Source organism: Phascolarctos cinereus, unplaced genomic scaffold, assembly GCF_003287225.1.
Source record: "Phascolarctos cinereus isolate Bilbo 61053 unplaced genomic scaffold, phaCin_HiC Scaffold_726;HRSCAF=1367, whole genome shotgun sequence".
In the NCBI taxonomy this organism is placed as follows: domain Eukaryota; kingdom Metazoa; phylum Chordata; class Mammalia; order Diprotodontia; family Phascolarctidae; genus Phascolarctos; species Phascolarctos cinereus.
In genome coordinates this window covers 15537373-15556602 of record NW_027556098.1, presented here as the reverse complement: position 1 = coordinate 15556602, position 19230 = coordinate 15537373, and the positions used below count along the sequence as shown (strand labels likewise).

Below are 19230 nucleotides of genomic sequence, written 5' to 3'. Positions count from 1 at the left end.
ATAAATAAAGTCAGATCTAAAAAATTGGGAAAATATTCATTGCTCATGAGTAGACTGAGTCAATCAAACAAGAACGACAATTCTAGCTAAATTAATCTATTTATTCAGCACCACACAAAACTACCAAAAATTATTTTATAGGGCTAGGAAAAATAACAAAATTAATCTGGAAGAGCAAAAGCTCAAAGATATCAAGGGAATCAATGAAGAAAAAAATGCAGTAGAAAGTGGTCTAGCCATATCAGATCTCAAGCAGTATTACAAAGTAGTAATTATCAAAACAATTGGGTACTGGCTAAGAAATCAGTGGAATAGAGTAAGTATAAATTACATTGTAGTAAATGACTATAGTAATCTAGTATGAAAGAAACCCAAAGATCCAGGCTTTTGGAACAAAAATGTATTATTTGACAGAAACAGCTGGGAAAATTGGAAAAAAAAGTATGGCAGAAACTAGGTGTAGACCAACACTGTACACCAACATAAAGTCAAAATGAATACATGATTTACACATAAAGGATGATACTATAAGCAAATTAAGAGAGCAGGGAATAGTTTATCTATCAGATCTATCAGATAAAAGAAGAATTTAGGACCAAAGAAGATATGGAGAGCATTACAAAACAGATAATTTTGATTATGTGAAATTTAAAAGTTTTTGCACAAACAAAACCAATGCAATCAAAATTATAAGGAAAGCAGAAAATTGGCGGTGGGGGGGACTTATAAAAGATGTGAACAGGCAGTTTTCAGACAAAGAAACCAAAGCTATCTATAGTCGTGTGAAAAAACATACTTGAAATCACTATTGATTAGAGTAACACAAATTAAAACAACTCTGAGGTACCAACTCATGCCTATCAGAGTGGCTAATATGACAAAAATAGGAAAATGTTGGACATTGGAGGAGATGTGCGAAAACTGGGACACAAATGCACTGTTTGTGGAGTGGTGAATTGATCTAACCATTCTGGAGAGCAATTTGGAACCATGCCCGAAGGGTTATAAAACTGTGCATACTCTTCGAACTAAAAATAGCACAGCTAGGTGTATATCCCAAAAACATACAAAAAAGGGAAAAAGACCTATTTGTACAAAAACATTTATAGTAGATCTTTTTGCGGTGGCTAAGAATTGGAAATGGAAAGGATACCCACCAACTGAGTGGTGGCTAAACAAGCTATTGTATATGATTGTAATGGTACTTTTGTGCTATAAGAAATCATCCTACAAGCAGGATGATTTCAGAAAAATCTGGAAAGATTTATATGAACAGATGCATAATGAAATGAATAGAACAGAAGAATATTGTACACAGTAACAGCAATATTGTATGATGAAGAACTGTGAATGACTTAGCTATTCTCAGCAATATGATGATCTAAGACAATCCCAAAGGACTAATGATGAAGCAAACTATCCCCCTCCAGAGAAAGAACTGATACTGTTTGAATATAGACTGAAGCATCTTATTTTTCACTTTCTTTTTTTTATTCAAGTCTTCTTGTACAAAATGACTAATATGGAAATGTCATACCTAATTGCACAGTTATGACCTATATCTGATTCCTTACCATCTCAAGGAGGGGGAAGGGTAGACAATGGCAAAAGGATAGAATTTGGGACTCAAAACTTTAAATAAAAATGTAAAAAAGTTAATTCCAAAAATTAGTAATTTTTTAGAGGAAAGCAATAGCTATCAAATAAAATTATAAATCTTTACTCTATTTTTTGACTCAGTAACTGAATAAGATCAAAAAGGTTAAGAGTCATAATTATCAATTAGCCCAAATTTCTGGAGAAAGTAAAAAAGAAATGATTGGCTCATTCATCTTGTAAAGGAAATTATGATTATATTACTATCAATTAAATATCAACCTCACTTATAAAAATGTAAAGTTGTGTGTAATTCAATACACTAATTTTTTAAAAGTGTTGGCAAAAGCAACTAAATTTTATTTAATAAAGTCCTAAGTTTTATTTTTTTCTTCAAGGAAAAACTGTTGGTATAGTTTGGTAGACTATTTTATTTTTAACTTTTTTGCCTCACACTCAATTCTAACATCTTGCGATGGAACCCTGAATGTTCTTTACTCAGAGGTAGGTAGATAGAAAATGAAGATAAACCACTTTTCACATCTGTGGCTTCCCATAAGAGCCTGCCAATACCACAAAATTAAAATTTACTACTGAAGCCATAACATTTTTTCCTAGGGTCCTACAGGAAATCATACTTTCATTTCATTCCTATTGCATACTCAGATGGGCCACAAAATTCTGATGATGCGTGTGTTTATTTGGCATACGCCGACCCTGGAGGCAGCCTTGGAACCTCAGGGATTTTCTACATGATTCGGTAGTGGCTATCCAAAGCCATCCGAATCCTGCTTCCCTATCCCTTCCTCTTCCTTCTGTCTTGCATTCATTTCCAGCATATTTTCAAATGAAATGTACAATGGGGAACAAAGACATGCCACTGGAATGATGTTAATAAACATGAGGTCCAAAATACAGTACAGTTCCAAGGAGGGTAGCAAAAACAAAGCAGTTGATCATGTCCCAAAACTTTAATAAAGTGCTGGGCCTCCTCTAAACATGTGCTGCCGTAATCTCCTTCTCTAATTTAAGAGTACTTGGAAGGTTCATAAAATATATTCACATTTCAATGTGGCCTGGCAACCTCACCCCTAGACCAAGCAAGAAAAGCCTGATTTCATTTTCTCTTTCTCCCAGCTCATTCAGGGATGGATGCCTTGGCTTGAGCTATGCACAGGGATTAGCAATAATCAAACACCAGCTTAACACAACAGCAAAACCTCATCATTTGTGCTTCTCTCTTCCATCTTTCTGACTAGGAATAAAATGAGAGAGAAAAAGAAAGGACATTTAGCTTCTAACCTGCTTAGGGACCATATCCCTTTGTCTGGATCCACAGAGTGGCAAATCCACTTAATTTTTCTTTCATCCAAACAACAGAGCAAACTGTGTCAAGTTGTCACATCACAGTGCAAGCATTTATACCTCCTTTCTGAGTCTTTTTACTATTATCCTGTAGAAAATTCATGAAAAATTAAAATATCTCACTGCTTCTCTCCTCTTAGCTATCATCTTGTCCTCTTAGCCTTCTGATAAGTCTGTTTCTGAATCCCATCACTCAAAAGCTTTGTAATCATTGGTGAAGTCATCAGACTAGACACTTGTCTGTAGTTAAAAATACTGAATCAAGTTCAGTCAGTCTGCTCATCTTGTCTCAAGGTACTGTTAATATGGATTGTTATCAGATCAGTTCACCCATACTGCTGGGTTGATCATTTGTCGCAATGAACAGATTAGGTAAGTAGCAAACAAAGCACCATAGCTAAATAAGGCTACATAAAGGAAGGATAAGATATAATCTAAGTTGCCAACATATGAAATCATTATCATCATCATCATCATCACTGCATATTTTACATGGCATTTTATACAGGGACAGCAAAGTATGGAGGAGTTGGCTTCAATACAAGGAAAGCCACATATTGGTTATGTGATGCTGGATAAATCACTTAACTTCTCAGTTCTGTGGTAACCTTCCAAGGTGGAGAGAAAGTGACAACCTTTATTAGTGAAAAGAGTTTGCTTCCCTATATACCAACAAAATCATAGGTTTATTTCCTATCTTTTATGCTGTATAGTGCTTCATTTTCCAGTTTCATATATTGATTTCCTCCTGAAATCAAACTGTTTTATGATTTTTTTTTACCACATTGCTAATGGTCAAAATAACTTTTAGAGTTTCAGACTAATTAATGGGCTCTCTTATTTTCTGCACATTGAGATAGTCAAAAGATAGAAATAAGACAGTGCATGATGTTTCAAAGCCACTTCATTTCACTGTACATCTACTGCTCTGCCAGGTTTCAACTTCATGGAACAAGATGCCATACCAGGTTAAGCTCATTACCTCTAATCTCATCACCATGGGGGCAGCTAACTCAAGGCTTAACTAACACCAACTCCTTCAGCCTCCTTTACCCTCTGATTAGAGGGCTGGAGGATACAATGCCAAAATTCTCCCAATGCCTTTCTTTATAGAAGACAGAAACGGGACTTTTGATCTCATTCATCTCTCCACTGGCTTCCTTGCCTGGCTTTTTCAGCTCCACCAAATAACTCCCTGGTTCCCGTCCACTAACCCCATTCCATGCCTGCTTCTGTGAGTTGTCTTCCCCCATTAAATTTAAGATTCTTGAGGGCAAAGAATTTCTTTTTATTTATTTCATACATTTATTTATTAATTGTATCCATAGGCTTAGCACAGTGCTTGGAACATAATAAGTGCTAACAAATATTTATTGGATTGCAATGGGCTGCTAAACAAATTTGCCATAGTGAAGTGGATATATCCAAACAAATAATTGATTAGTTCATAGGATCATAAATTTACAACTAGAAGGCAAATCAAACTTTAATTAGTCCAATGCTCTCATTTAGCAGGTGAAAATACAACAATTTAAGTTTAATTTAAAGGAATCAGGACCAGAAAGATGAAGTGATTTCCCCTAGATGGTACAGGTAGTCAGTGTCAGCACAGGGATTCTAACCCAGGGTTTGTAGTTTTCCCCATGGTACTAACCATCCAAGCTCCCTGAATAAATTAATGAGTAGTTCCATAGCCTGTGGAATTGAGATGAAAAGTGCCAGGTCTAGGTCAATATGCCTAAAATCATTTTACAGTTAGGCTACAGATAATTCTTCTAAAACTCTCTGCCCTGTCTTCAGGTACTACAGACAAAAATCTGCACTCTCACCCATGCAATTTCAAGAAGCTAACTAGGCAACCTGGACCAATATCAATTGTTACTGAAATTGCTGGAACCACTTTTATATATTGTGTTGTTATTATAACAATTTATCTAAGGGCCAACTTACCCCCTGAATGCCCAGTTATACAATGCAAATTTGTTAGTGAAACCAAAAATGATCAGATGTGTCACAAGTGACATAATTGTCAGCACATAATGGCAATCGTAACTGAAGAAAATGCATAATCATTAGAACAAATGCAATCATAAAGGTTATGCTGCTTACAAATAAGCAGAGTACCACAGCCGCTAATTCCAAGTCTTTATAAACACATTCTAAAGAGAGCAAGGTGGAATAGAGAGAGCATTGGATTTAGAGTGAAGGTCTGGGTTCAGTTCCTAGCTGGGGGACCCTGGATAAGTCACTAAGCTTTTCTGTACCTCCTTCTCATTTTAAATTTATGATTATATGAACTTATGACCTGCTCACAATTTCTTTTTCCTCCAGTTCACCAACCGCACAAGTGTCAAAATAATCTCACTATACTATAACTCTGACCACATCACACCACTGCTCTAGGACAGTTAGTGATTCCTTATTATTTTCAAGATATGTACAATATAAAGTTCCTAACTAAATAGTAACAATAATAGTTAAGATTTATGTAACATTTTAAGACTCGCATATGTATTGAATATATGTTCACTTATCTGATCTTGATAGCAACTCTGCAGGTTAGGTACTGATATTATCTCCATTTCAGGAGTAAAGTGAAGCATAGAAAGATTTAGTGACTTGTCCAGTGTTACTCAGCAATTAAATGTTTGAGGCAGGATTCTAAGGTCCTTTTGACTCAAAGTCTTGAATTTTATCTATTCTACCACCTAGCTGTCTTTTTGACATTTAAAGTCTTCCACAATCTGATTCTAGTTTATCTTTCCACACTCACTTTGCATCAATCCTTTTCATGAAAACTATATCCCACCCCCTACCTCACAGTCTCATCATTGTTCCCAAAATTTGTTATTCCATTTTCCCCTGCTAAACCTTCTTACAGGTTGTCCCTGTGAATGTACTCACTATTCATCTCCTCCTTTAGGAATCTTTAGTTTCCTTCCAGGTCCAACTCAGGTACCACATCCTACAGGAAGCCACCTTTGATCCCTTAGGTGTTAATTTTCATACTTTCCTTCCAGTATCTTCCATTTATTTACTTATTCATTCATTCATCCATTTATTCATACATTCATTTATCTAGCCACTCATCTATTTATTCTTTTATTTATTTGGTCATTCATTTGTTTTTGCATGTTTATTGTTCATTCATTCATCCATGCATCTATCTATTTGCTTATTTATTTATTTATTTGTTTGTTTGTTTGTTTGTTTGTTTGAATGATATATCTTACCTTCACCCCAACCCTGGGAAAAAAAAAGAAGTTCCTTCAGGTAGGAACTATCTTTCCCTTTGTCTTTGTATACCCTGTGCAAAACAGAGGACTGCACACACAGTTGGTACTCAATAAATGCTTGCTGAATAGAAATGAATGCTGATGGAGTTGGAGCTGGCCAAACTATGGCAGCACACCTTCCTCTATTCATAAGAGATATATGTTATGGAAAGTTTGTATAAAATAAATAAACAAAAAACAGGGCATATCATCATTAGTGATCACTGGGGCATTCTGCTTCCATCAGAATACTGATGAAGTAGAAGAGTTCCTTTTACTTGAAGCCTATCACACAGAGATAGATAGCAAGAAAGACAAGGAGACAGAGACAGATAGATAGACAGATACACATGCATATATCAACTCACATACATGCATATGTACATAGATATTGCACGTGTGTCTATTGACTGAATCCAAACTTCACAGAACAAATATTGTTCTGTGAAATTTGGGGCCACATTTGAGAACCTAGAGGGCCACATATGGCCTTGAAGCCACAGGTTCCCCACCCCTGAAACTCTGTTATTCAGATAGTTTCTTGAAGACAGCTCCATTAATGATTGAGCAGCTATAAGCATTCAGGGACTCAGGAAAAAATGTATTTAAGCTGTAATATGAATTTTTAGCACACAATAGATGTGTGTTAAAATCTCATCACCTTCTTTAGTGATTGTGGCAATGGCAGAAAAGGGAACTTGAGGTACTAAGAATAACATAATTTTTAGACTATCTATAAGTTTTAAGTTGGCTGTTAGAACCGTAAATATGACTGTTATTCAAGGACCAAGAAGGAGACATGTTACTAGAGGAAACAACTCATATTAGACTTGACATTCTCCTTATAAATGAAACAAGAAGAAAGTGAGTAGTCACAGCTAAATGGAAAGATGGCTCACAGGAGAGGCAAAGTAAGATGTTGGAGTACTTGATTTGATCCTGTCCTAGACAACAAGAAATATTGTTTCACCATGCAGAGGTGAAACCTAACAGTTGTTCACCTTTACTTTACAAAGATATGTGTAGTGTGTTGGGGGAGGGGGCAGGGCACAGAAGATACTTCACTAGTAAGAATGGGCATTGTGTATGTGCTATTTTTCTTAATAATAACACATTTATATAACATTTTATGGTTGATGCACTTTGAAAAATAATCCTTTGAGTTAGGAAGAACAAATATTATTATTACCATTATATAGATTAGGAAACAGGTTTAGAGAGATCAAATGATTTACCACTATCACACAATAAATACTGTCAAACCCAAATCTCCTATCTCTGAGATGCTTCAATTGCCTCTAGGTTAAGAAATGAATAAAATGCAAAAAGGCATGTACAACCAGTTTTTAAAATAAAGAGGAGATAAAGATGCTTAAAAGGAAATCATGCCATCCCGTCTGGTATTTCTTTAGCCTGAGGGAGTAGATGTTGATAAAGCCAGTGGCATCAGAGGGCCATCATCTATCCAAGGGCTCGTAGGCAACCCACGCAATCATTCTCACCAGCTCTTCATTGAATAATGAATGGAGACTCCTCAACCCAGAATGTAGAACTGGCCTTTGAATATTGACACCTGGACTTTGATCTCAACACCATCCTAGGACTTGGCAATGCAATGGTTGATGAATTCTTACTCTGGGCTGTGCCAGAAACCATTATATAAAAATTTAGAGAATTTCAAGCCTCAGACCATTTGATTTTGCACACTTTCCAATCCATGGTGAAAGCCTTAATCTCTAACTGAGCATGGTAGAAGATCGTTCCCACTGGATCTCATCCATACCTATGGATTTCATTCCAATGAAGTAAGTTCTCCACAATGCCAATTCAGCTGACTCCATGTTTCCCTATCATTTTATTCAGGTAGAGGAAGAATTCCAATGATATGTGGTGGGATGTGTCACTTTGACATTGGTTACCCACTTGGAGGCACCTTTCTTGAACTGAACTCTAAGATATCTAGGATATCAGGAGTCTGTAGAGCTGTGAGTCTTTGTGTAAAGGCCATGAGAGGGTTGGTTCTTGGAGTTCTCCAGAATTCTAGCCTTGTAGCTGTTGTGGATAAGGTTCTCATCCATGTTCTATGGATTCCAGTCATTACGTGTTTTAGTAGAATTAGTAGAATTCAGGCATCCTCTGGGAAACAATGACCTTAATCTGAGGTGTCAATTAATGAGGGAGCTCCAGCCATATCTGGACATTTCCCTTTCCTGTAGCTCTACTGACCACATACCTGTCCCCTCCCCAGCAGATAAATTTCTACCTGTTTTCAGTCAAAGCAGTGTCTGGTGAGGGAGGTGCTCAGGAGATATCATTCCTGATATAGAGCACTGGGATGGACAGCTGACCAGATGAACTAATCTGCAAATTCCATACTGATATCCTCAATCAAAACATTTTTTGGCCTCAAACTTCAGTGCCTCCTTCCTGACCTCTTCAAATTCTTCCTTCTCTCCACTATTGGCCAGATAGGCAATAACATCATAGCCCTGTTCCTTCAGCTACACCAGGATATAGGATATGCCGAGGTCCCTGCCTTTTCTGACATCTTCTTAGCACTTGATGAGGCTGGAGGCATTAGACTGGCTCCAAAGGCCAAAGATTGAACTCTATAGTAGTTATTCAAATGTTTTTGGACTCATCTAGCCATTCTGAAAACTTTATTACTTTAGCTATTAATATTTTCCTTGTTGTTTTATCTGCCTGTACGTATTTTTAAAATGAGTTTTCTTCTTTCTGAGACTTTTGGTAACCAATATGTTTTTGTTTTCTGGCCTTTATATGCCTCTGCACTCAGAAAAGTGCCAGAGAAGTGGCAGTCAAGGCTGTCTCAGCTTCCTATGTTGGGAATTTACATGCACTGGCTTTTGTCTCTACCTCCAAGTGATTTATGGAAGGACAGAACTGGCCTCAGCTGTATGTCAGTCTCCTTTTCATCAGCCCTGGTGGAGCTTGTACATAGGCAATCACAATACCCCCACTCCCTCTGTTCTTTCACTCTCTGACTAAGCATAGCTACAGAGCAGTGCGTGTGTACTACCCCAAGGAGACCATACTTCCACTTTTCTATAACTGTACTTTCTCCTTATAGGATAGAAATAGGCAGAGTTAAGATCTATTGCTTGTTGGCACAAAATATTAGCGTATGGGAAGGAGTGGGGGAGAGGGGCCTACTGGCAGAGATTATAGCAGTAGAAAGGGAACTGCTGAGTAGATCCCAGAGTGCAACCCATGAGAGCTGGTGGGGCAAGGAATGCTGGGTGAACATGTTAAGGATTAAGGATTGGACTTCTCTGCTATTAATTCATCAGGTGGTTACCTCATTAGGATTCTTGGTATCTTCACCTAGAGATACAGCTGTGATTATTTTATCTCATATCAAAAAGCTTACATTCGCTCTGGAGATGCAACATATACCTGTAGAATATGTGAATATACAAAATGAATACAAAGTAATTAGAATTTGAGGGGGGTTAGTAGCTGGGAGATTAGGGAAAATGTCATAAAAGCTATGATGTCTGAGTTTCTTTGAGGGCAACTAGGGATTTTAAGGAGCTGCTGGGGGTATGGTAGATAGACTCATCTTTGAGTTGAAATCCAGCCTCAGAAACTAGTTGTGTGAGATCCTAGGGTAGGTCACTTCACTCTGTTTGCCACAATTCCTCATCTGTAAAATGATCTGGGGAAGGAAACAGCAAACCATTCAGGCATTTTTGGCAATTAAGCCCCAAATGCATCAAGGGTCAGACATGACTGAAAAAATGACTCAACAGGCTTAGATTCTTAGAATCTAGCCACTGCTGGAATTCTTATAATCTAGCTACTGCTTAGATTCCTAAAATCTAGTCAATGCTTAGATTCTTATAATCTAGACAATAAGCCAATAGCTTACTAATATTCAGACTCCTTAAGAATCTACCCAATATGACAGATGTTCTAATAAACTTTGTGTTTTGCTGAGAGAAGGCTTGGGTGGAATTCTTTCGGGCAAGAGCTGCATGTTGTGATATTGGGGTCCCAGGACCCCTGAACCCCTAAACCACAGCATTTTGGTGGCCCATATGGGGAAACTGCCTAACCCAAAGTTCTTCTCCAGCCAAGAATGGAAGGTGTGTAAGCTTCCTCTCCCTCCCTTTCTTGCTCTGCATTTGGGGTCACTTTCCAAGCACCAAGGCTTGGGAGGTGCTTTTCAGACAGACAGTTATGAGGCCGTCTCACACTTGGCCTGACGCTCTCAGGCTCTCGGTCCACTGTGTTGGTTCAAGGTCCTGGACCTGGGTACACGTTCTGCTGCACAGAGGACAAGGACAGATGCCCTACCTGGAAGTGCATGCCCAATGTCAGTTCTTTAGACACTAGAGAAGTGGGTAAAACTGCAGTTGCTTTTTTGGTCCCCTTGGGCTCACTTACTCCCTTCCCTCTGCACCTCTGAATCCTCCTTCATGGAGGTTACAGGGAAAGTTAGAACAGCTAAAACTACCTTGGCATATTCTGGAGGTTTTGTGATTGATCATTAAGAAGTTTTGAAACACCTGTACAACCTGGTCACTCCCTTCCCTTAGTCAAGAGGGTATCTGTTAACATCTCTCACAGGAGAAGAGAGTTTCACCCTTTACCCCTCACCTTTGATTTCCCCCTCCCCCACCTGGGAAAGGAAGGTGGGAGGAGAGGCAGCAGCTACAATGTGGGCCCCCTGGTAATGGCCTTGAGCCCTAGGGCAACCTTTGCCTGGAAGCATCACCCAGGTTCAGCACATCCTGCTCAAGGTAATGAAGCTAGCCTCCAAACTTGGGTAAGCATGCTGTCTTGAATTTGTAGTTTTAACCGTTAATGATGAGATGCTGATTCTCTGTGTAAAGTGATTTGGAAGTGCATTTAACAAAACTGAAGTCACCTGATTGGTCATGGGTTTATTTCAAGTTTCAAATTGGTGAATTTTCTGTATCACTTATGTTAAGTAACTTTTCATAATTTGGTTACCCCTAAAATAATTTAGCTATTGTTGGTTATTGTTTTAATGTGTAAACTAGCCAAAAAGTTTGTTTGGGTTATATACGGCTTGCTGAGAATTTGCAGGTGTATAGAGATTTCCATGATTGGCTTTTTACAACAAGACAAATTTAAGTTTGAGATGTAAGTCCTGGAGAAGTTTTCCTTCAGCTATGATTAGTAAAACTTGCTGTTTGAGGTAAAAGCTCATAGGATTTTATTTTGAGTTGTCTGATGGGTCATAATCCATCAATAATCAATAATCCACCATCTGAGAGAAATGCCACAAGCTACTCAAAGAAGGTGATACTGGTGGAAAGTCAGCATTGGGAAAAGCTGAGAGGACAATTTAGCCTCAGTCTAAGATGGGATCCTCCTTGCTCAGTTTCCACCTTATGGTCCTTTGAAAGGGAATGTTACCCACTTGACTATTCCTGAGTCTGACTATGAGGTGGATTTCATACTGCATGGTTGGAAAACTGAATTATCTGAATCCAAACAGAGCTAAGGATGTTTTATCCTCTCACAGTTGGGCCCTAAATCTAGTCCCTGCTTTATATCTGGGCCCTGCATTTTTTTCTGTGAGATTTATGTCTCCCAGACTATGGGCCACTCACCTACGGTTGGTAGCAAACAGCGAGTACCAGCCAATGTCCCCACATTGTTCCCTGGATGCAGCCTGTGCTCAGTTCCAGTCAACGTCCTGTTTGGGACCCCCTTGAGACAGGAACAGCTTTATGCCTCTTTCCAGCAGGAAGCAGTTTCAGAAGCTGAGACCTTCCCCCCTTACTCCAAAAGAATTTGTGTCCCATTTGTTTGAGGGGGGAATGATGGGGTTGGGATCTGGGCCCCAGAAAATAAAAACCCTGGACTTTCCCACATGGCCAATCTTATAGCCTGAGGCTATAATCCCATCAACTGGCCTTTCATTGTGGCTACACCCAATCTCCCCTCCATTGTCTCCCCTCCCTATGGCCCCTGGCCATTTCCCACCCTTAATCCTAGCTAGGCTCCATTCTCTAGGTCCCTGTCCAGGGAGTTCTGTTCACCCTAGTTTACTGGCCACTCCTAGATCCCTTCCACAGTCCTTCTGTATGTATATAAAGTACACCTTGTCTCCATTAAGATGCTTAGATTCTTAAAATCTAGCCACTGTTGGGTTTCTTATAATCTAGCCAAGGCTTAGATTCTTATAATCTAGCCACTGCTGAGATTGTTATAATCTAGCCATTGCTTACTCATATTCAGACTCCTTAAGAGTCTGCCCAGTATGACAGATGTTCTAATAAACCTTGTCCTTGACTGAAAAAATGACTCAACAACAAGGAATTCTAAGGGGTGGAGGTAAGAAGGGAGAACATCCCAAGCATGGTAGAAATCAAATCTCTGTGCTTTTGTACTGATATGGGGAATAGAATATATAGTATGTGAGGAAGAGTAGAAAGGCTAGTTTGACATGAATAAAGAACATGAGAAAAAGTATATGGGGCAGCAAGGTAGCGCAGTGAATAGAGCACCAGCCCTGAAGTCAGGAGGACCTGAGTTCAAATCTGGCCTCAGACCAAAAGACAAAACACTTGACACTTACTAGCTGTGTGACCCTGGACAAGTCACTTAACCCCAATTACCTAAAGAAAAGAAAAGAAAAAATATAATGTATAATAAGCTTGGAAACGTAATATCATAGATCTAGTCAGAAAGGACCTCAGAGTCATCTAATCTAATTCTCTCATGTAACAGATGGGAAAATGTAGGTTGGAGCCAGGTGGTAAAGCACTTTAAATGTCAGATGGAGGAGTTTGTATTTAATCCTAGAAGTAATAAAGAAACACTGGAGTTTACTCAGTAGAGGATTGAGATAATTCAACCCTTTGCCTTGAGAAAATCACTTTGGCAGCTATTTAGTCAACTGACAGTAAGGTGATACAGATTTGTTAAGGACCAGCTGTGTTCCAGGCACTGTGCTAAGTACTGGGGATACAAAGGAAAGCAAAAGATAATTCTTCCTGTCAAGGAATTCACAGTCTAACTGGGGAGACAATGTGTAAAGAACCACATGCAAATAAACTGAATATAGGATAATAAGGAAAAATAAATAGAGGGAAGGCTAAGATGGGCAAAGGCCAATAGAAGGTGGGAGGTAGAGATGAGGAGGCAGATCATTCTATGCATGAGGGACAGCTAGTAAAAATGTCTGGAGTTGGGAAATGGAGTGTTTTGTGTGAGGAGCAGCAAGGAGGACACTGCATGGCAGAGAACATGGGAGAGTTTAAAATATAAAAAGACTGGAAAGGTAGGGGGAGCAGGTTATGAAATGCTTTGAATGCCAAACAGAGTACTTTATACTTGAAGCTGGAGGTGATAGAGACACTAGAGTTTATTGAGTAGGGGTAAGATATGGTCAGACCTGCACTTTTGGACAATCACTGATGGATGAGTGAAGGATAGACTAGAGTTGAAAGAAAGTTGATCTAGGTAGACCAACCAAGACATCATGGAAATAGGCCAGGCAAAAGTTGATGAGGATGATCAACAGGACCTGGGAGCAGCCTTTCAGTAGATTATCAAGGACTTCGCCTTCTTGCTAAGGCCTGAAGATCATGGTACCTGAGCCTCTCAGGTACCTTCCCTAATATTGTGGAAAGAAAATCAAGTCACAAGTCACAAATATAAGGCTTTATTGTGATCCTTCACTGCAAACCAACATAAGAAGAGCCAGCTGGTTCATAAGAAAGATATCTCTCTGGAACAAGTGGGCTTCTGAATATCTTCCATTTACCACAAGAACTTGGGGAATACAGGAAGCACATTTTCATTCTGCAGTAGTTTGTTGTGTTTCAGGAGGGGGAAGACAGAGTCTTTCTATTTAACAGTATGTGTTTGGTTTCAGAGGTTTGAGACAGAGTAAACTTTCTTTTTTCTCTCTGTTTTCTGTACATAAGAATTGGAATAACGAAAGGGAAAATATAGAGGCTAGATGTGAAAACTGACTTGAACTAAAATGGAAGTTGTTTTAAATTCTAAAATGTCATTACTCATGTCAAGATGAGTAAAATACAGTTTTGCCTTCTCTGACAACCACACTGCTCCTTTGAAGGATCACTTTGAGGGCCTTATTTCCAGCTCCATTATGAAGAGGTTTCATGGGCTGCCCTAGTTTGGAAGCATCCAATTAGGCCACAGCATAAAAGGAGGAAGGAGATCTTCCTCCTTTCTGGTGCTGTTCTTGTGTCTTACATTCTTTGATAAACCTAGTTAAGGCATATGACCTTGTCTTTCAAGACTTTCTTTAAACAGGTCAAATTTTAAAAGCGGTGGGGTGGGGAGAGAGAGAGTTCTGCTTTCAGCATTGATCTGACAGCCTAATTCTTCTGGAAAAACCTTTTAGTTTTATCTATAAACATTGCTAGTATGAATTGGACCAATTAAATCAGCTGATCACATAGATCTCCTCAGGGATGAGAACTTTGGGCTGTTGTCTACTAACAGAGAGGCCCATTACTGTGGAATCAATTCTCTGAATGTTAGAAAAGAGGTTGAAAGGGATGCTACTTCTTGACAGGTAAACTAATGAAACCGTTGCTCTTTTCATTGTATTATATATAAATACAATGGATTGTGTTCTCTCTAGGGCCTTGCTGTAAGTGTTAAATTAATTGCTACTTTAAACACCTTAGTAACAGAACTGACTGGCCTCCTGAATAACCAAAGGTAGTTGAGTTTAATACTGAAAATGATTTTTAGGTGGTGGGGATAGAAAGCAAGAAGAATGATTTTATTAGCATTAATGTCAGGTTCTAAGACTGTATTTGGAATTATAAGGATGAAAGATACCAAAATTACTTCATAGTATTTTTTTACTGCTCATATTATTCTCATCAAGATTCAAAAAAATAATGCAAGATTGCTAATATCCCTCTGGGGGCCTTCTACTGAGATGACTGTGGGAGAGTAGAGATGGAAGAGAGCCTGCAAGGAAAGTAGAACAAAGTAATTTTCTTAGAAACAGAGCTCAAAGAATTCCCCTGATGCCTGTGAAGAAAGATAATGGGATATTTCCTGTCAACCAAAAGAATCATTTCCCAGAATGTCCTTTTACAGCTATTTATTTTCAGTAAAACCTTGTTAATTATAACTTTGCTAATCCAGAAATTTGATATTTCTCACAAGAAATCTGGTGTTTTTACTCACTCCTCAGTACATTTAACAGAGCTGAAGTTAGCATTTCCATTTCAAATACTTCTGGAATACTATGAAATACCACTATGAATAATTAAAACTAAATGACAATCATCAAAATAAATGAACCAAGCATAATTTCCTTGAATAAATACATATCAGTTTGTTCATATCCTTGGAATTTTCCCAATTTTGTAATGTATAAGAATACTTTCACTTAAGTAAATTAACAACGTTTTCTATTTGGTCTCTAAATTAATCCAAATCCCTCTTGCTCACACATAATGATGGGTAAAGATAACGCAGAGATGGAAAAGGCTATGTCTGCACAGTCAAAGGTGAAGAAAAATTTGGCATTCCTGATTTCTTTAATTAAATCAATACACAAATCAAAATAATTCAAGTCCCAAAGGCGATTTTTTTTTCCCAAGAGAATCATTTGGTTTGACCATCTACCCCACCCCAGAAATGTCTTACCCATCACTTCAGTGTGGATTTTGCCAAAAATCTCTTCCAACCATGTTCCCTTATCTATACAATGAAGATAATACTACCTTATCTACTTATGTATTATATAATAGAATTAGTTGATGGCTGGCTACATATCTTGTTACATATAAATTATTATATAAATCTATGTATGCATATATTTACATATAAAGGTCATTGTTAACTGCAATAATGATGATGATGTTGCTATTATTATTTTTATCTCATCCTCATTTTTTAAAATGATTTTTAAATACAACATGGTCTTGGGAATAGTTTCTATCCTCCTATGAATCTTTTATATTTAATGATCTGTAAATTATTGTACAGATGAATATAATAACTACTTTTTAAAGTAATTGAATTGAAATATTGGGATATAAGTTCATGCTCACGTTAGCTGGGACAACTCCAGTAAAATAGAGGATGACTGGGATGATATATACTTTATCCTATTCACATATTGCTTTAATTTTTTCTACTTGGTCTGTATATTTTTAAATATTTAAGCCCCCCATAACTTGGAAATGATATATATTTTATATTGTTTGGGTAATATTATTTTGAGTTAGTTGTAGGTAGAAGCTTAGTCTGTGATAATTTTCTTGCACTGGTATTATTTATTTGCTGAATTTGTTTGAGTTCTGTTTTTATAGTATGTGGGTTTATGATTGATTTATGAAAGATAATAATTTTCTAGAGATACCACCAACAGTGTGTGAATGGCAAAATGATTATTTCTAGGTCATTACTTCACAAGTGTCTGCATAAACAAAATTTGGCCGTCTGGACCAATCACGTACTTTAATCTGATCCAATTTATTCATTCACAAATAAATTTTGGGGAAAAAAAAGATTTTTTTAAATTCCTAGGAATTATTTATCTGATAAACTATAAAACAGACAGATTCCTGAAAGTAGGAAGAAGTCTCTTAGAAAATAGTTGCATGGGCTTCTGAGAAATGTAGTCCAGCATTGTGCCAACCCATTCTGAGAGGGAAAGAAAGATCAGGAGGGGGAGCAATATGAGCGATGGGGAATTCAAAGGCAGGGTAAAAGTATGGTTGACAGTAGTGCCATAGTGGACTACGACAAGAAAGAAAGAGCTATTCCAGAAAGCAATTGGCAACACAAAACTAAGCCTGGAGGCAGCTTGAATTATCTCCCTGATCTGGACCTTTATCTATTCAAACCCCTAAGAAGAGGTATGACTGGCATGGACTCCACCAGAAATCTGAGGAAAGCTGGTCAAGGGTTTAATTCCTCATCCCCACCTCTCTGCCTTTACATAATAGACATTTACTACATGATTATTCTGTCCCTTAAGTTTGTTCATCATCCCTGCTACAATGATTCATTGAACCTTAAAAATGATATCACTTTTAATTTAAAAGTATGACCATTCATAACTTTTTTTTTTTAGATGTGTGTATGTCTTTACCTGAGAATGGTGAAACTATAAGGATATGAGCCAGTGAATTTCAGAACATTCTCCTCAAAGGCACTTAGCCTCAGGTAAATTCATCATCCTTTCATTAAAGCTAATCTAATCCTGAGTAGAGAGACAGGTATGTGGTGCTGTAAATAGAGCACCTGGCTTCAACACTTAATAATTATATGATCCTGGGCAAGTAACTTAACCCTGTTCATTTCAGTTCCTCATCTGTAGAGTGAGTTGGAGAAGGAAATGACAAACCATTCCAGCACCTTTGCCAAGAAAACTCCAAATGGGGTCACAAAGAGTCAGACACCACTGAACAATGACAAAAATCCCTGGGTAGGAGTAGAGTGGAAGGGTTGACTAAAGGAAACTCATGCCTCCCAGAACTCTGTAAGAGAAGATCCGGGAAAGATAGAATGCAGATAGCTATTTATATATACTTTATATAAGTGGACTGTTCTGCAGACCTCTATGTAAAGAGATTTTTATGCAATATGAATTTGCCCCTACCCATCCACTTCAATTGGCCTATATAACAATTGGCCTATATAAAATATAATAAAATTAAGACATATTAAATACTGTACCATGATAATAACCAGAATTATGAAATGAAAAGTAAAGTTAATGATAAAGTATACATAGTACTGTATAGTAAATTTAACATGAGTGTGTAGGATGTTGCCCCTTTCCCACTCACTGCACCTAGCCTTTATCACCAGTGATTGGCTGAGCAACTTTTTTTTTTAATGACATTATCGAGATGTTTAGACAGTGGATCTCTTTTCGCCCTTTTATATTTGACTGTAGCAAGCAATATTATCCTCAATTAGTCTTTGAACTTTAAAAAATCTTGAAGTATTTGGATTCATATTTTCAATACAAGAAAAAAATTCAAATGATGAACTGCTTCTGCCAACTGTTTGGCTGTGAATCTTTTTGGTTCAAGACTGAATTCTGAAGCTTCCCTTTCTTCTGAAATCTTTACAGGTAGCGGTTGAATCCATTCTTCATTCAGAATCCTCGTTTGGATTTCTTTCAGAACTCTTTACATAAAGCAGAATTTGCATAATGTAAATATACATGAAGTAAGCGGTATCTGTATATTCCACAGGTGAAGCCATCCAGGAAGAGTGGTCTTTCACCCATACAAATAGCCCTGCCTCTCAGTACCAAGATGTGGCTACAATGATACTGAACCAAAGAACATTTCCATTTAACTGACCATTTAGTTAGCCAGACATTTGAATCTTTTAAAAAAAATTATCATGATTCAGAATTTGATGATGTTTTGTCTACCTTTGTTTTCAATGGAAATCGCAGTATTTCCTGTGATCAGTAACACAAGAACATAGGTAACATCCAGACTGAATTGACAAAGTTATTGTTAGTTTAGAGAGTGTTAGCTGTGGAAGTGTCTGCTATGAGCCAAAGGGCTGAGAACCAGAGGATAAAGGCAGAAAGCAAAGAACTATTATGTTACCATTAGAAAAAAATAAGCATCTATTAAGTGACTACTATGTCCCAGGCATGATGCTAGAGACTTTATAAATATCTCATTTAAGCCTTATAAGAACTCTTCATGGTAGGTAATATTTTTATCCCCATTCAGCACTTGAGGAAACAGGCAGATAGAAGTTGAATGATTTGCCCAGAGTCACACAGGCAGTAAGTGTCTGAGGTCAAATTTGAACTCAAGTCTCCCTGACCCCACACCCACTGCTATATCCGTTATGCCACCTACCTGGCAAAGGACAGAAAGAGGCACTTATTCTCTAGGGTCAAGGTAGGGAAGGATTAAGAGTTCTAAGAGTAGGTCATTCAAAGAAATTATATTTAAAAAATGTGTCTATATAAAATTTTGCCATACTTAGAGTCACCTAGCCATTCATCAGG

General features: G+C 37.7%; 1 pseudogene; it reads right to left on the bottom strand.

Annotated features, from left to right (window-relative positions):
• Nucleotides 1-2589: 2589 nt before the first annotated feature.
• Nucleotides 2590-19230, bottom strand: part of LOC110221565 (argininosuccinate synthase pseudogene) — a 72551-nt pseudogene continuing 55910 nt past the window's right edge.